The sequence below is a fragment of the Herpailurus yagouaroundi genome, unplaced genomic scaffold (genome assembly GCF_014898765.1).
Source record: "Herpailurus yagouaroundi ecotype Mexico unplaced genomic scaffold, PumYag 221, whole genome shotgun sequence".
In the NCBI taxonomy this organism is placed as follows: Eukaryota; Metazoa; Chordata; class Mammalia; order Carnivora; family Felidae; genus Herpailurus; species Herpailurus yagouaroundi.
The window spans coordinates 12945420-12961433 of NW_024412452.1; the positions used below are offsets into that span (position 1 = coordinate 12945420).

At 48.2% G+C, this 16014-nt stretch overlaps 1 protein-coding gene and 1 long non-coding RNA gene across 2 annotated transcripts in view; one reads left to right on the forward strand and one right to left on the reverse strand.

Annotated features, from left to right (window-relative positions):
* The window catches only part of TGFA (transforming growth factor alpha), a 116706-nt gene that overhangs the window by 18504 nt on the left and 82188 nt on the right, over nucleotides 1-16014 (forward strand). The window lies entirely within an intron of this gene.
* Nucleotides 3157-4143, reverse strand: LOC121019287 (uncharacterized). The gene is made up of 2 exons (XR_005785522.1): nucleotides 3700-4143; nucleotides 3157-3251 (listed from the first exon to the last, which is right to left on the reverse strand). It is a non-coding gene; the product is annotated as an uncharacterized LOC121019287 (long non-coding RNA).

The window sequence follows — 16014 nt, forward strand, 5'->3', positions numbered from 1 at the left end:
CATGTGCCCCAAGCAACAAGAACGGCCATGCCAAGCTTGTTCCCCAAACTATGCTCAGCATCTAGCCGCCATATTTTTGCACTGTGTCTGTGAGCATCTGTGTTTTATCTCTATTTATTTTGTGCATCTGTTAGCAAGATGTGTCCTATAGTATCAGAAAAGCCCATGAGGTTATTTTTGGGGTCTAGGAATGCTCAAAAATGTTTCCATATAAATTAGCAGTGATTGCTTCTTCACTTCACGCCACTGTGGCTTACAGAAGATTTCATGAGAATACCCTTCTTTCAGATAGCGGCAGAAACCTGTGTGTATTGCTAACACAAAACAGCCAGTGGGATGGACTACTTCTGCAATGACACACCTCTTTCTGGAAAAAAAAAATGTGGCTTTAAAAATCACTGTCTAGGGGCAAGTGGGTGGCTCAGTTGGTTGAGCCTTCGACTTTGGCTCAGGTCATGATCTCATGGTTCGTGGGTTCGAGCCCTGTGTTGGGCTCTGTGCTGACAGCTCAGAGCCTGGAGCCTGCTTCAGATTCTGTGTCTCCCTCTCTCACTGCACCACTGCTTGTACTCTGTCTCTCAAAAATGAATAAATGTTAAAAAAAATTTTTTTTTAATTTTTTAATCAGTCTTATTTAAAGGACTTTTCTAGAACATTCTCTCCTTTGCTTGTAAGTCCGAATCATTCATATCTCTAGTTTGCTTGGATTGCCTCCACTGTAGTACCTTCCCAACCCCTCTAGAAAAGTTGACCAGTTGGTAATTCTGTAAAAGCCCATCCTGCTGGCCCATGGGGAAGGAAAAGTTGATGTTTTAGGCAGCCAGGAAGCTAAACTATCTCCTGAGATTTAAACACCCAGATAGCACCTCCTCATAAAAATTCCGTTGTTCTCCGAGCAGAAGGCCTGCTTGTATTTTCCATGGGGCTTTTCCTCACTGCCCTGTAGGCTCCCTTGATCTATATTTGCGTCACCTCATCTCCAGCAACCCACTATCTAACATTTCTTCCTCCGATTGATGCTCTTCAGTTGTGACATTCATCAGGAGAAAAAGAAAGAAAGGTTTAACCTTTTGGAACAGAGCAGTCCCTTTGGGTCCAAATGCCCTCATCCTTTCAACTTGCACCTCAGACCCCGATGAACCCAAATTGCACGGAGCTAGTGAGTGGTAACAAGGACAAGATGTTGGTGGAATAACCCCACTGTTTTCCAGCAGTAAAGAAAATAAATGCGCTTAATCATTCGTAGATGTGCTTCACCTACTAATCAGGGCACAACCCTCTCCAGCTGTTTTCTCTTCCCCTGTGGGAGGCGCCGCCTGCAGTGGGGAGAGGGCTCTGCTCCAGTGGGTGACTGTTCCCGGGCCAAGGATGGAGCCGCTCTGTCTGAGAGCGCCAGCTCTTGCAAGCCCGCCCTGCGGACAGTTGATCTGAGCGCTCAGCCTTGAGAAGTGAACCAGGGAGGTTGCAGGGGCGGGGGGATTATCCTAGAAAATAGGATATGATATATGTCTTCCCTTGAATATGCCTCATTAAATGAGGCAGGTACCTGTGGCCCTTGCAAATGGAGAAGAAGGTTGGACTGCAAGGTAGAAGCCCTTCCTCCTCCTGTGGTCTTCATCCCTGAGGGCACCACGGCCCCCAGGCTGGTACTGGCTCAGCCAAGATTGCCCTCTGGGGGCCATGATGTCATCTGACTCCACTGCTGGCCGTGCAGAAGTGGGCGAATGGCCTCACTGTTTGGTCTTAAAGATAAAGTCATTAACTTTGTATAAAAGCATGTTTAGGCGCCCAATGAGGTCATTAGAGAGCATTGAAGAAGTCTGGATTGTTCTAAACCACTACCCATGCACTGTTCTTGGTTTTCCCCCACTTTAGCTTCTTCAGAAAGGGCCTTGTTGTTTTTACCTGGGCTGTTTATCACTTGATAAGCTATTTTAGATGCTCCAAAGGCAGAAATTTTCTGAAAATCTAGAACTTTGTTTATAGAAAAAACCTTTCGCTTTGAGGATGGAGATAAATTGGTATGCATAGCTATTGGTATTTTTAGGTACTGCCTCCCTTATACTGGGGGGAAAGAATCCACTTTCATTTTGTCATACCAGTGTCTGCAGGTGACCTCTTGCTCCGTTGACAGTAATCGTGTGTGTGATGTGCGTCTCATCTAGAGGTTTCTGTTCCTACTTCTTGGCATTTTCTTTCACCTTCCCTCTTGCCCTTATTCTCAACTTCTGCAGTGCCTCGCATAATACCTAACATATAATGGTTGACTGATACACTTTTATTGATGACGAATAACTTACTTCGAGTCTCTTTCCTCTTCTCTCTCCTCTTCCTTTCCCTCCTTATCCTTACTCCCAAAATAGCATCAACATAGCAGCAGATAGGAACACTGACTTCTACCTTCCTTGGGGGAAAGGACTCCTTTCCCAAGGCTATGTGACCTGTCCTAGCATTCCAGCCCCACACGCATCTCACCATCATGACACCCGCATTAGTGGGGGTGACCATCTCTGTTTCTCTCCCACAGCCACTGTAGGGGAGTATGAAGGACAATAGAAAGCTGGGCTATGCTTGTACAGGGCATAAAAGGTTGCTACAGAGGCAGGACGTTTACAGCAAAAAAACCCAGAGCAGAGAATAGTCTCCTGGTCTGTACATTTGCAGCTTGTGTGTCCTCTGGTCACAAGTGAGTGCAAAGCCTGTTTGCTTTGCTCCTTGTGGGCCCTTCTCTCTTGATCCTGGGATGCTTTAGTCCAGCCTGCAGGTCGTAGTGGAAAGGATATGTGGTAAGTAGGGTTAGATACCGTGTAAGCTTCCAGAAAGCCTTGAACACAGCTACCATCACCCAAAGACTGACCTATCCTGGATGTTGTATGTGTGTCACACAGATGAGCCTGTGATTAACTTGGACAGAGATTCCTTGGACATGCCTGGGGATGACCAGGGGAGGAAACTTCATTCCAGTTTGTAGCATTCTGGGGGATCCAAGGGATCCTGAGAAGACTCTGGAAGGGAACTGTCAGTAAAAGCTCTTTAGAGAAGTTTGAGAACATCAGGACCAAGATAAACTGACTTGTGTGGCTTTGACTCTTGTGGGTATTGAGCCTCTAGGCCTGTGTTCTTGTTTGTTCAGTCATTTTTTTTTTTGCTTTTTAATTTTTTGAGGGAGATGAGGTCCTCCATCTGAGGGGGTCAGGAAAGATATTTGAAGACGTTGGTGTTTGAACTGGGCCTTGAAGGTTGACCATGGTCTAGGAAGGTGAAGAGAAAGCAGAGGAATAGCAGAGGCAGAGACAAGGTGAAGAGAGGAGGGCCCCCAAAACACAGCCCCCAAAATAGTCTTGTCAGCTCTGTATCTATTCTGTTCCATACCTGACCACCTCTTATGTCCTCCCCCGCCACCCCTCTCACCTTTCACCTGGACTTCTGCAGTGGTCTCAGCCCCATTCTTCCAGTTTCCACTCTTGCCTGCATAAGGTTTCTTCCCTTCACAGTATCCCAAGCAATTCTTCTAATACCTACATCGGGTGCCCTTGTCCCTCTGCCCAAAACCTGCCAGTGGCTGCCCATCTGGGAAGGAAATCCAGACTCTTAGCTCTATGAGAGACATCTGCCCTGGCATCTCTCCAGCCTTGTTTCTCACCACTGTCCTGCTCCAGCCTTCTTGTTCTTCCTTGAACAGGCTGAATTTACTCTTACCCCAGTGCCTTTGCACTTGTTGTTTCTTCAGCTTTGGTTGCTCTTCACCCAGATATTTGCAGTCCTTTTTCCCTCATTCAAGTTGCCATTAGATGTCACCAGTTCAGAACATGATGACTCTATTTATCTGTCCACACACACACCCGTGATGAAGAAGATGCTCCAATGTCTGAGTTATTTCTTGAAGACCTGTCACCACAGAAAAGTTCTACTGGTGTCTTCTTCCAGAATGAAGAACCTAGATTTTATAACATCCTTTTAAAGCGTTCCTGCTCAAATAGGAATTCAAGTGTTGGCTTTTGTGGTTCACACACCCTGGCCATCCCTGGAACTGTCTGACAGGTTTGGCTTAAAAAGGAACTGAATTCATTCAGGAAGTATTGTTGAGAGCTATCTATGTGTCAGGTACTGTTCTGAGAATACAGCCAACCGAAAAATTCCATCTCCCCCACCCTGACTTGATCCCAAGGAGACAGAAAATAAACAAATAAGCATATGATAAATTGTCAGGTTATGACCATGCTGGGGATGGGGAGTAAGCCACTTGCTTCATTACCTTGCTGGTTAGGTCTTCACAGAAGGATGATGTTGGACAATTAAAAAGCTCCCTGCAATGTCTTGTTCCTTTCCTGCCTAAATTACAAAAAGGACAGGCAAAGGGGGATGGAAGAGTTCTCTGTAACTGTAGCTTCATCTTGATGTGATAAAGGCTGTGCTTGACCCCCACTGGGAGTCCACTCTTCCATGTAGCTAGGGGGTCACGAAATTGGATTAAACCACCCTTCTAGCAACTCTTATGTTCTGCGTCCTTGGTCTCAGAGCTGACAGCCGGTTGACAACAGACTGAAAATTGTATTCATGACTTGTCCTCAGCTGAGAGATAGCATGTCTACAATATGTCATCTATTTTATATTAGAAACCATCAAAGCAAGGCCAGTTTCCCTGAAACCAAGATGCTGGATTTCCTTGGTTGTTTCAAAGGCCTCAGATTCCTGATTGTACCTCCAGCCTCTCGTTGGAAGAAGACCCCTCACTTTCCCTCCCGTCCTCTCTCTCTGGCCTATTTCTATAGGGAACATGATTCTCCTCTGCTTCCTCTCATCTGACAGGCTCTCGGTTTGAGAGTGAGGCTCGGGGTACGTGGCAGCCCAGTCACCCACCCAAGCTGCTCATTGCCTCTCCCTGGGAGCTGCTGTCAGTAAAGGTTTATTGATCACACTCCTACAACACACTTCAAGACGTAAGAGAGCTGATTGTGCTTCTTGCCCTCTGAGCTTTCAGGCGGCTGGAATTCATAGTGATGACAGAGCCTGGTCAGGGAGCGGGCTTTGTCCTCTGTACTTACCCCCCACCAAGATGGTGGGCAGGGGGTGGTGCCGAGAGCTGTGGGGCTCCATAGAAGGCTGAGCAGCGTCTTGTCTGCATTTCCAGAAAAGCCCAATTCGAGCTGCTTATGCCATGGTCTTCCTAGGAGAAGGACATTTTACTTGAACTTAGGGAAGCAGTATGACTGGACAATTTAGAATGTGGAGTAAAATAATTCAGCTTCATCGTGTTATCATTGTTATCAGCTATTTTTTTTAATAGATTTTTTTTTTTTAGTAGTAGTTTCAGGGTTCTAGAAAAATTGAGTGTAAAGCACAGAGAATTCCCATGTACTTCCTTACCCCACCCCACAAAATCTCCCCTACTGTTAACATCTTGCTTGAGTGTGGTTCGTTTGCTACAGTTGACGAGCCAATATTAGTCCATTACTATTAACTAAAATGAATGTTTTTTTTTTTAATTTTTTTTTCAACGTTTATTTATTTTGGGGACAGAGAGAGACAGAGCATGAACGGGGAAGGGGCAGAGAGAGAGGGAGACACAGAATGGGAAGCAGGCTCCAGGCTCCAAGCCATCAGCCCAGAGCCTGACGCGGGGCTCGAACTCACGGACCGCGAGATCGTGACCTGGCTGAAGTCGGACGCTCAACCGACTGCGCCACCCAGGCGCCCCAGAATGAATGTTTTTTTAACAAAATGAATGAGTAAGCAAACAGCAGAATCAGACCTATAAGAGAGCACAAACTGATGGTTGCCAGAGGGAGTGGGGGGATGGGCGAAATGGGTGAAGGGAAGTGGGAGATCTAGGCTTCCAGTTGTGGAATGAATGTCACAGTAAATAGAAGGCACTGCACAGGGAATACAGTCAATAATATTGTAATAGTGATATATGGTGACAGATGGCATCTATCCTTGTGGTGAGCACAGCATAACCTACAGAGAAGTTGAATCACTGTGTTGCATGCTTGAAATTAATGTAACATTGTATATGGACTCAAAAACATAATAATAAATGGGAGAATAGCATAAACAGTAGCTGTAAGCTCAAAGGTATCAACCACACTGTTATTACAGATCATAAATATGGTGGCCAACAGTAGAGAAAATGCTGAAGAAAGTATGGGAGAGCTGCAGGGCCAACCATTAAGTTCCAGGGCATAGAAAATGGCAATTCGGAAAACTGGGCAGTGCACGAACAGTGCTTGTGGGAAAAAATCAAGATCTAAACCTGCAGGAAAAATATTCAGAAGGTGAAACAGTCAACTGCTATAGTGGTATCCGCCCCCCGCCCCCCAAAAAAAGTTAATGCTTTTTTGAACTAAATTTAAACTAAAGTCCTGGTTTAGACAAGAGCTTATTCTTTGTGTTGTGCATTCTATGAGTTTTACAAACGGATAGTGACCTGTATCCCCCCATCGTAGTATCCTACAGAGTAGTTGCTCTGTCCAGAAGCCCTCTGTCCTTCCCCTACTGCTCCCTCCCTCCCTCCCTCCCTCCCTCCCTCCTTCTAAACCCCTGGCAGCCACTGATCTTTTTACAGTCTCCACGGTTTTACCATTTCCAGAATGTTGTATAACAGGGCTCACACAGTCACAGTTCAGAGCCTCATCTGATTGGCTTATTTCACTTAATAGCACGCATTTAATGTTTTCCCCGGGGTCTCCTTGTGCTCGATAGCTAGCTCATTTCTTTTTAGTGCTGAATAATATTCCATCATCTGGATGTACCACTGTTTATCCACTCATCTACTGAAGGACCTCTTGTTTACTTAAAAGTTTTGGCAATTATGAATAAAGCCACTACAGACATGTGTGTGCAGGGTTTTCTGTGGACTTCAGTTTTGAGTCATTTGGGTAAATACCAAGGAGCTCTATTGCTGGACCGTATGGTGACGCGATGTTTTGTTTTGCCACAAACCACCCAACTGTCCTCCAAAGTAGCTGCACCATCTCATTAGCTGGGTTTGGTTACTACACCACTTTCATATAGAGGGGTCTGATTTTTCTAGGCAATGCTTCAGAAATACCCTGAATGTTAATCAAGACCTTCTTCTCTCTGCCCTCCTCCCTGGGACTTACATGTGCAAGGTTGCCACCCATGTTGTTCTGTCATTCTCCTATTCTTGCCTGATATAAACCATCCTGGTGCAAAATGCCCTCTTTTCCCTGCTCCCTCTTCCCTTTTGCTTCTCATCTCTACCCTTGTCTCCCTCCAAAAATTCAAAAAAGTAAGTAGAGAAAGGGGCGGGAGCAGGACTGGCAGGGGAGACCCCATTCCCGTTTCCCCGTAGGAGAGCTATCATGTCCTCCCCAGGCTCTTGGTCTTCCCTTAAAATGCTTTAAGTTGACACCACTAAGAGGTACGTGATGCTCTCCACCCCCAAGCTGCGGGGACAGGCCTGCCCTCTTCCTTACTGATGTGTCTCCTGGCAGCAGACGAGACTTCTTCCATGTGACTAAGTGCTTTGGGGGCATTCACTGAGCAGCTGCGCTGCTTGTGACCAGAAGAACACGTTAGCCAGAGAAACTCATCAGGGGCCTGAAAGTGAGGCAGTGGGCCAAGAGACAGAAGGATGCATCCCTACTCCTATCAGTTCCTTCCCCTTAGGGCTTCTGGGAGTCTCTCTGGAACCCCGTGACTATAAAACACTGGGAGTGGGTTCTGTTTGTGCTTTGTCAGTCTCGTTCCTTTACAGGTAGGCTTCGTATTGTGCAACCCAAATGCTTCAGGTTAATACAGAGAGACAGATGAACATAAGAATAGAGGGAATCACTGAAGGGGGAGGGGAGCATCCCAGTTAAAGGAGAGCAAGCAGTTGAGCAGAAACCCTTTGTGAACTTCCCAAAGACCATTCACAAGGCTCTAACGAGTGGCACTGTCCATTCATGTGACTTCTGCTAGCTTGTTCCATTTCCCCTGAGTTTTTGGTGCTTCTGCCCATGTGCATTTGAAGGCTGAATGCCTTGTGGTTGAAGGGACCATCCCTGTGGGGGTGCAGAATTTCTCAACAGGGTGCTCTCTGAGCAGGATAAAATCCTGTGCATTATAGCAATTTAGCAGCCCTGTTCTGGCTGCCTAAATACTAGGAGTGCCCCCCACTCATTGTGACAATCAAAAACTACCCCCACAGGTTTCCAGAGGCATGCTAGGGAGCACCACCAGTGATGAGAATCCCTGGGGTAGAGGTGGCCTGCTCAGGGTCTCCCAGTGCAAGGAGGTCAATCCGGTACCTCCTGCCCACTCCTTGCCCGGGTCCTTTCCAGCTGCTGGCACCTGCACTTGTCACCCAGGCCCTTTCTCACCCATTCTTTCCTCTTCCTCTCCTACCCCTCACTTCCAGAGCCCAAGGAAAAGCACTTAGATATTTCCCCAGTCAGCAATGTGATGTGGGTTGAGAAATGTAGGGTTACAAGAACTTCAGGGTGTTTTCCCCTTAACTCTTAAAAATCCGTAGTTCCAGGAATCTGTTTCCTCTGTTTGCACCTCAGTGGCCCTCATCTGATCAAGAGAGTTCTCCTAAAGGGTGTTCTGTGGCCAGCCTTGAGAACACAGAACACAGTGGAAAGCTGACAGTGGTGATTGGCATCGGGGCATCGCTGACCCCTCTGTCCACCACCCCCTTCCTGGGATGATATTGCATTGATCTGAAATTCTTCCAACTCATACTGGTATTTATCTTGGCCCAAGCATCCCAATGCCTTTTTCAGGGTGGTTCCGGGGGTGTCCTGAGTGAAACAGTGGGAAGGGATGAGTTTGTCACCACCAAGCTATTCACATGGAGGAAATGGGGCAGGGTTCAAGGATTGCTTATTTTTTATCTCCTCCCAGCACATAGCCTGCTTCTAAGCCACTAGCTGTGAGTGCTGTGTACATATCGCTGAGGGATTGGCCTGGCTTTGTTGGGACTTCTGAGAGGCTACCTCTGCTGGTCTGAGGTCCAGGTGGAGCTACTGCTGACCCTTGGCCTGGAGGATGGCAATTCTGGGGCCACAAGGCCTGGGGAAACTAAGACGTGGCCATGGGCCTCTGTGGAGGGGAAGGGAGATTATAACATCCGGCAGACTCTTCCAGAGCTGGCGTTTGATTTCTGGGTTTTCTGGCAGCGAGGTCTTGGCCCATCTGGTCCTGGTACTGGGGGGACTGAGCCCTGCAGATAAAGCCAGCACCTCTGCCGCTTCACCCTGGCCTGGTCTCTAGCCCAGTCCTCCACTCCTTCCATCCTCTGGGACTCTGGCAAAGTCAAGCATGGCCTTTTCCACAGACACTTTGATGCCTCGTATCAGCTGGCACAGGTTTCTGAGCGCCTCAGCTTGGCACAGTTTCTTGCGACCTTAGAGCTCAGCCCTGGTCGAGCCTGTTGGTGATTCAGCAGCCGGGGATCTCCAGCCGGCTCGGGAGGGCTCCGGGATCCTCGCCCTGCTACCCTGCAGTCCCTGGACAGGGCCCTTGGCCAGCCAGCATGGGAGCTGGCCTGTCAGAAGAGGAAGTCTGACTCAGTACCCGGGTCTTTGCTAAGGCTTTAACTCTTCCCGAGAATGACTGCTTCCTCCCAACAAAAAAAGGACGTGGCATCAATCTGTGTGGGTGGGAGTGGGCACAGGGCCTTTCCCAGCCAGAGGAGGTGCTTGGTGCATCCTGGTTAACTGACTTTGTGATAAAGATATTTATGCTGTTCGCTTCGGCAGAGAGGGTCCTCTTAACCACCGAATCAGTGGCCGCATTGTGCTATGAGACTTTGGAGTGGGTGGGGGTGTTGGAAAAGGAAGATGTCCGCAGGGCGGTGTGAGGGGTGACATCACCTACCAGACCTTACAAACAAAGGTACCTCAACAAGCAGCCTCTGCATCCTCCTGTGAGGGTCTCTGTGGCTTTTTTTATTTGGTCCTTTTTTTTTTTTTTTGCATGCCTTTCCAGAAGTCGGGAAGAGCATCCATCACCCTTTGTAGCTGCCCTGCTTCTCTGATGCCTGTGCACGCAGTGTCACTCCTGGGCATTAATCAAGTTCTTGACTAGAAAGAACTCAAAGCACTTTGCAAATATTTGCATTTGCCCCTTGATGTAGGGGAAGAAAGACTAGATCAGAGGTGGTGGGAAATGAGGCCTGGGCTGAGAGAGAGAGAGTGAGGGAGACAGCCCATGTGAGTGACTGCTCTGGGCCCCACACCCACCCAGTGCTGAAGGGACTGACGGTGTCAGGGGGTGGAAGGAGAGGTGTGCCTGCGGGAGAGGTCTGGAGGGCGCTCTGGAGGACGTTGGGGTCTAGCGGGCCCAGAAGGCTGGGCGGAAGAGGCCAGGGCAGCAGGAAATAACGAGTGTATTTAGGAGACCTGAACCAGGTAGATACATTTGGGTGGAATAAAGGGCTTGAATGGGGAGCATGAGAGATACTTGCAGAACATGGGTGAGTGTGTTTGCTTCACTTGAGTCTCCTCCTCCAGACTGCAAAGTCCCTGTGGCAAGTCCTGCCTTTGCCCAAAGAGCCCCTGGGCGTGTAGTGCTCAGCAAATGCTGGGGCTGGCCATCCTGTTGCACCAAGCCATTCTCTAGGCTCTGTACCCCTTCTGACACTGTGCCTTCCTCCTTGGGGTCACCAGGTGCAGGTCTTCCTGTTTTCTCATCAAGTTTCCAGGAAAAGCCTACAAAATGAGTTAAGGATGTGAAAATGGAGGTTTCTGGGGTCATGTCATCAAGTGACCAAGCAAGTCAGGGTCATCTTGGCGTGCAGGTTCAGGAGACTCGCTCCAGGCTCGGGGGAAGGACAGCACTCCCCGCTTTTCCTCTGCTGAGGCTAGTTCACTCTGTTATTGAAATAGAAGACACACTTTAACTCCCCTCCCACCACAATTGATGGTGCGGTCAGACATTTATAATGTAGTTCAGTGTGAATGGTTGCCAAGAATTGGAAGGATTATTTCTCACAGGAAGGATATGTTGCAGACACTGTAAGAAAAGAGACTTTTAGTCCTTTTCTTTGTCTGCAGCACTCGGAATGGTGTCTGCCCTGTACTGGTGCTCAGCAAATACTTCTTGAATGAATGCATGCACGCATGCCAGGTTTCAAGAGTTCTTCATCGTCGCTGAAATCTGAATAAGAACCAAGACTGAGAGCTGTAGCTCTGGAGGGTCCCACATAGAAGTGAGGAAGGAATTGTGAGGATCAGCTGGTTTTCCCATTCCCCCTACGCACACTCTCAACACTCACCTCCCCCCCACCCCCGACTCTGTTTTCAAGCTGGTGACCTCTTAGAGAAATTCAGTTCAACCCACATGTGTCAAAAACCTAACTCGGTGTGGGGCGCCTGGGTGGCTCAGTCGGTTAAGCCTCTGACTTCGGCTCAGGTCGTGATCTCACAGTTCGTGAGTTCGAGCCCCACTTTGAGCTCTATGCGGACAGCTCAGAGCCTGCAGCCTGCTTCAGATTCTGTGTCTCCCTCTCTCTCTGCCCTCCCCCACTCATGCTCTGTCTCTCTCTCAAAAATAAATAAACGTTAGGGGCGCCTGGGTGGCGCAGTCGGTTAAGCCTCCGACTTCAGCCAGGTCACGATCTCGCAGTCCGTGAGTTCGAGCCCCGCGTCGGGCTCTGGGCTGATGGCTCAGAGCCTGGAGCCTGTTTCCGATTCTGTGTGTCTCTCTCTCTCTCTGCCCCTCGCCCGTACATGCTCTGTCTCTCTCTGTCCCAAAAATAAATAAACGTTGGAAAAAAAAAATTAAAAAAAAAATTTAAAAAAAAATAAATAAATAAATAAATAAACGTTAAACAAAAAACCTAACTAGGTGCAAGGCATGGTGCCTACTGTGACGGCAGAGATGAGCGCTGCATGGTTCCTGGCCGCACCAGATGGGGAGATGAAGATGTGAAAAAACTTCCAAACTACAAGGCAGAATCCGATAAGGACTGCTCTAAAAACGAAATGATTATTTCTGACATTTGGGTGGGGATTTGACAGGCGAATTTGACTTCCATGGGTGGAAGAAGGGGCATGCCAACTTGAGAGATTAGAATATTCATGGCATCTCTCAATGACAGCTACCGGGTGTTGTGTGTTTATTATGTGCCATTCAGTACACGCCACGTTTTCCATGTGTCCCCTCCCCCATTTAATCTTCACAGCCCTGTGCAGGAGAGGGATATCTTTATCTCTTTCTACAGCAAAGAAAACTAAGGCTCAGACAACTAAGCAAATATCACAGAGCCACAAGGATTGGAGTCTGGGCCCTGGTAGCCTGAGCCCGTGGCACTGAGCTGAGTGAGGGCAGGTTGTGCACAGGGAAAGGGGGGGAGTGACAGGCAGCTGGAGTCCATGTGTCCAAAGAGAGTAGGCAGGAGGAAGCAGATGGAAATGGGGTTTGGGACCAGGTTCTGTACCTTACATCTCGCTCAGGACTTCAGACTGAATTCTCTGAGCGGGGAGCCTGCGGGAAGTTTAGAGGAAAGAAGTGCTATGGCCCAGCAAGTGTTTCAGGAAGCTCACTCTGGCAGCAGGAGCAAAGGTAAAAAAAAAAAAAAAAAAAAAAAGAAGGTTGTTGGCAGGCAAACCAGTTAGGCAACTATTATGATAGCTCAGGAGGGATGATGAGGCCTGAACTGGGGCATTGGCAGTAGGGACATGGGGTGGGGGTGGGGGGTGATGGATGAGATGGATAGTGTGGGGGTGATCTGTGTAGGAGGCCTTGGCTTAAATATGGAGTAAAGGGGAGGGAGGGGTAGACGATGTCTTTCGGGTCCTCGGCCCCACCCAGAAGCCAGGTGGAGGTGGAACAGGTCAGGGATGAGATGGAGTTTATCTTTGAACACATGGTTTGAGGCGCAGTCTTCTGGAGAGTGGTCAGGGTGCTTGGGGCATGGGAGCAGGGGAAGTGTCTATGGAGACATGTGATCTCCATGGGTGCCTTTGGCAGCCCATACTCCTCTTCCTTTGCTTTAGTATGGAAGGTTCTATTTTTTTCTGATTTCGTATACTCCATTTTATTTTATTTAATCCTTGCAGTGGCCATGTGAGGAGTTATCCTTATTCATGAATGAGGATATGCCAAGGCTCAGCAAAGTTAGATAACACACCTTGAGGTGTCACAGGCAAGGAGTGGTAGATCTAGGATTTGCACCCAGTTCTGACAGCAAGGCTCCTTTCTGCTCTGCCATAACAGGCCCTGAGTCAGAATTAGAAAAGGGTGGAGGGCTGCAGTCTAGGCACCCATCTGCTCGTCTCTTCCTCCCTAATCCTGAAGGTTCATTCTGAATACATTGTTTTGTTTTGTTTTTCCATCTGCAGACATATTGAGATGGTTATGGAAAAATACCTATGAGCATGCGGGTAACACTGGCTTATCTTCCGTGATGTCATAATCATGAGGTATTGCCTTAGCCTCATCACGGTGGACTTTGCCACTTATGGCCACCCCAGGGGTCATCAGGAAGGGCACCCTGGTCCCAAGCGCACTGACCTGAGTGCATCGCATTCCCCTGTGGATGGCGAGCCTGTAGTATATTATTAAGACTGTGTTGAAAACGTAGAGATGGAAAGTGCTTGTTTAGGATTAGATTTAGGGTCTCATCCATCTTCTGATATTTGATGTAAATGCCATGCTAAGTTGAAGGACAAAATTACCATAAACCAAGTTCACTCACTGAGACAAGAACACAAAGCCTTTACTTTGTCTGATCCTCCTTCAGGGCAGGGATCTACCTACAAAGTGTTGGAATGAAGCCAGTGGGCCCCCTTGTCCCCCAGCTAGATGGTTGAGGAAGATGGACAGCCTTGTATCTTCATAGATGCCTGGAATTTATGGACTGGGCAGATATTCTGGCCCAAGTCTGCCATTTAAAGACAAAGAGCCTAAGATTGAGAGAGGTGAAGTGACTTGCTAAAGGTGACCACATTCATAGTTCACCCTAGTCTCTGGACTCCCTGTTAGCCTGTGTTCCCTAGGTCACAATGGATACCTGGCTTCTAGGCAGGACAAAAAAAGGAGGAGGAGGTGGTCTTCTCTAGCATGTCTGTGTTCTTTGTACTTCACGAGACAAGCAAAAGCAAAGTGAGGCTAACTGGACCTTGTGATATGAGCTTGCAACGTCTGTCACTAATAAGCTAGGTGACCTTGGGCAGGTTATTTAATCTCCTGTACCTCTACTTTCTTACCTCCAGAATGGGAGCCTAATAGGACCTACTTCCTAGGACTTGCTCTGAGTACTGAATGAAACTATGCAGGGCATGTAGTAAGTGCTCAAGCAAATGTTCCTGCTTATTACTATTACTAACGCCATCAGCCGGAATGGTAATCGTGACTGAATCATGTGAGGAGGGAGCTTGGGAGACCAATCAGACTCCAGTGATTTTCCCTCTGCCACCTGCCACTGGCATAGAAACATCTTCCTGATTAACTTGTCATGTCATGGCTGTGTTTGGACAAAGGGGCCAGGACCTCACCTGTATGGGTTTGTAACTAAAAGCTGCCCCCTCCCTTGCATAGTTGGTTTTCTTTCGTGAGCACCAGGACCTGCCACCTGAGACACAACACTAACTTTTTCAGATAATTTCTCTGTAAGGCTCTCTCCTTGGGTAGCAGGGTCCAGCTTGTGTTTTAAAAGCAGTGTTCCAGATGCTGGGATGGTAAAAGAAAGAGCCCTCTGTCCCATAAGCCCGTCTGCCCATGGTGATTCATTCCCATGTCACATATTTCTACACTCTCCCTGCTATCCCCAGAGTATTCCTAATCCTGTCTGGCCAGTTCTTCCACAAATTCCTCTGCAGCTTTTCCTGACATCCTCTGAAGCCGGTGTCACTGGTGTATCCATAAGCAGGGGCAAATATGAATTGTCGCCCCTTCCTTGGAGAGAAACCATGGACTCTCTGAGGGCCATCCTCCCCACACCCGGACGATGGAGGATGCCATGTGGCTGCTTTCTGCTATGACCTGTATGGATATCCTCTCCAGGGGCAGGCTCTTTGTCTCCTGGTCCCGCCAGCTTTCTGCCTTGTCCCTACCTGCAGTGTGTTCTTTTCTTTTTTTTCCTTCCTAATCCGTTCTTATCCTGAAGCCAGCATCTTCACCTAGATCAAAACCTTTTGCATTTAAAAATACTGATAAAGTCATACAATATTGCAGTTTTTGCTATGCAGTTAAAACCCTGCCACGTTTGCAGGTAAGATTTAAATGTTGGGATGTAATTCATAGTATTTTTTTAATGTATATTATTTTTGAGAGAGAGAGACAGAGTGTGAGTAGGGGAGGAGCAAAGAGAGGGAGACACAGAATCTGAAGCAGGCTCCAGGCTCTGAGCTGTCAGCACAGAGCCCAAGGCGGGGCTCGAACCCACGGACCACGAGATCATGACCTGAGCTGAAGTTGGCTTAACCAACTGAGCCACCCAGACTCAGAATTGGGATGTAATTCATAAAGGAAGAGGCCTGAGAAGCTGTACCGGAGGCCCTGGGTACAATGTGACCCATTTACACAGTTTTGTGCCCACACAATTGCCCCGTGCATGTCCCTGTAGACCTCATACTGAACTGCAGGATGCTCGCTCTAGGTACCACCCACCACTTCCTTAGTTCCTGGCTGTGTCCCTTATGACCTTCCAATCCCGAGTATGGTAGGAGAGGAAGGGGAGATCTTGGCTCATCCCCACCAGCACCCACCCTCCCTGCTGCCTCTCTCTCCCGCCTGCATTGTTTCTTTATCCATAGGTCTTTTCTCAGAGCCTCCTTTAAATCCAGGGTACACTTTATCCAAAAGGACCTCCTGCAGCCTCTCTCCATCTTCTCCACATCTCCCTGACACCACCACCTCGCCTTCACCCCTTCACTCGGGCAGCCTGACTTAGGGGATCTGAAACTGGATGGCATATGGAACTCTTGATTTTTGGGGCGGGGGGCGGTGGGGGGAGGGAGAGGAACAACTGATCCAACCAGTGGAGTAGGTCAGAGCCTGGAAGCAAATACTGGCTGTCACAGAGGCCAGAGCCTGAGGCTGCTTCTCCCCTATCTGGGC